Here is a 2,500-nt window from a genome sequence, read left to right as displayed (position 1 = left end):
TGTCTAACACATCCGTGGAGAGCACAGTATGTAAGAGGCTCCCATAAGTCCAAAGTACCCTTCCTTTCTTCCCAGTTTTGGTAAAAAAACCTTACCCAGGGCCAACCTTCAACCTGATTTGATTAAAAAGATTAATTAATAGAAATTTGAATAAGAATTCTGGCTATTTAAGTTATATACACAATTACAAGTTATCAGCATTATATGACATTATCCACTGAATATTAAACATTGACTTCCTGTCTTTCTAATTTCCCTATCCCAAAGATAAAGCCTTCCAGTGAAAAAAAAAAACATTCAGTGGAAAAATTCAATATAAAACATGAATGACAAATTAAGGTTCTTTTCAAACCTTTGAATTCTTAACCATAATTAACAATGTAATGAGTAAATGTTTTCATGATATATACTAAGATAGTTAGTTCACATGCATATATCTGAAATTCAAAATGTACATAAAGTTGCATTCACCAAATATTTCTAAAACTGTCAAGGTAACAAAGTAACATATCCCTTTAGTAGAGATTGAATCAAAATAACTCATCAGTAAGAAAAATTAAAAACATTGAAGAATCAACTTGTAACATTGAACAGCTTCACCTACAACAGCAGGTAAAATCATGTTTCCATTTTTTATTGTAAGATAGGTTCCTGAGGTAAATCTGCAAGTTATAATTCATAACAGGGCATGAAATTTAATATGTTAACAAATACAGCGAATCTTGATTGATTCTTTAGTGTTATTGAGTTCCAGGTTTTATGGCCATTAAGATCATTCATTAAGACAGCATGCCTAGGGTATCTTAATTCAATATAATATTATAGAAACTTACCTAGACTGTCTCTCTGGAGCCTCAGGAGAGGGGTCGTTGAATGGCTTTGGTGACTGTGCAATGTTGGTGCTGGGTAGTTGCTCTGTGTTGACATTGGGAGGCTCCTGCTCTGTGTTGACCTTGGGAGGCTCCTCAATGTTGGTGCTGGGCAGTTGTTCATAACTGCTGGTGGTGGGTAACTGCTCAGACTCGATACTAAAATAAAAAGTTTAATTTCAAAAAGTGAAACTTTTAGACATACTTGTTTATGGCACCCTAATGTGTACATTAAGGGGAAGAATGTAGCCAATGAAGATAAAATGTCAAAACGTAACGGGCAATTTACGAATCTGGTGTGTGAGGAATGGTCACACTGACAATTTCTTATTTACATCGAAATCGTCAATAAAACTTGTAATCATTCGCTTTAAAAAAAAAAATAATAAGAATATATAACATCGTTTTCGTGTAAAATATATGAAAAGTGTTCGGTAGTTAAGTTTGACTTTCCAATACGCTTCGATCGTGTCAAAAGTAACGTCGCCCAATATGGCATGCTGTCAAATTGTAACTGGCGTACACCATCATTCAAGATCAAAGTTTATCGACGGAATAAAACATTTCTTTTGACAATAATCAAAATCAAAAAGTATTGGCACCGTAATTGTGCCTTTGATAATAAAACATCAACCATGGTTTGTTACTTGTTTTAGCGTGACGACCGTTACAAATCAGAAAGTGTTGACCGACAATCATTTACCTTGTGTTTCGCCATGCTGCAGCCAGCTTTCTCAGAAATCGATGACATATTACACAAACAGTGCCTCAGCAAATACTCTCCATACCAAAATCGCACTCAGCAACACCCTCAAAGCGCCAAAGACGGTTTTATTCGGACGTTACGAAATTGACCGACATATACCATGATCGTCAATATGGTTATTTTTATCCCCCAAACTAAAGTCTAGAAATTAAACTGGTATTGTAACAAGCAATAACCAATCTCTGCTTTAATTTGTAATGAAATTAGCTTTGATAAATTTACTGTAGTCTGTTTATGAAATATGCGTTATTTTGACCGACATCGTAACGTCCACTCTAGTTTTGTTTGCATATGATTATTTCTTTCATAATTAAGGATAAATGTATTTTAAGTAAATAATAACATGGATAAATGTTTTTACTTCAAATAATTATCATTTGCATGGAATAATTTTGCAGAAATATTATTCTGTTTGCTGTTTTGACATGCCACCCTATTCACCTTGTTATAAGGAAGCGTAAAAGCGATGACATTCATGACAAAAAGTATCAATAAATCATAACTATTCAAACAAAAGCATAGATTTTATTTCAGATATGTCTTAATGCTGTAAATAATGATTAAATATGGTTAAATTATCCAATATATAAAATCAGTTTGTAAATTGGATTAAAAAAGTGACGGAAGTTATTTCTTCCATTTATCTGAAATGGACCCTCATGTGAAATATCAAAGCTCTATCACTTACTGTTCAAAAGTTATTAGCAAGGTTAAAGTTTTCAAAAAGTAGGTCAAACTCCAAGGTCACGGGGTCAAAAATGTTAGCACCCACGGAAAGGTCTTGTCACAAGGAACACTCATGTGAAATATCAAAGCTCTACACCAACTGTTCAAAGTTATTAGCAAGGTTAAAGTTTCAGACAGA

General features: G+C 33.5%; 1 long non-coding RNA gene across 1 annotated transcript in view; it reads right to left on the bottom strand.

Moving 5' to 3' along the window:
- The window catches only part of LOC130051863 (uncharacterized), a 2,928-nt gene extending 450 nt beyond the window's left edge, over positions 1-2,478 (bottom strand). The window contains exons 1-2 of the long non-coding RNA XR_008800125.1: positions 834-2,478; positions 1-113 (exon numbers count right to left, since the gene is read on the bottom strand). The exon at positions 1-113 is cut by the window's left edge and continues 54 nt beyond it. This is a non-coding gene — a long non-coding RNA (uncharacterized LOC130051863). The remainder of the gene's footprint in view (positions 114-833) is intronic.
- Positions 2,479-2,500: the final 22 nt, after the last annotated feature.

The sequence above is a fragment of the Ostrea edulis genome, chromosome 2, assembly GCF_947568905.1.
Source record: "Ostrea edulis chromosome 2, xbOstEdul1.1, whole genome shotgun sequence".
Classification (NCBI taxonomy): Eukaryota; Metazoa; Mollusca; class Bivalvia; order Ostreida; family Ostreidae; genus Ostrea; species Ostrea edulis.
This window is presented reverse-complemented; position numbering and strand designations above follow the sequence as displayed.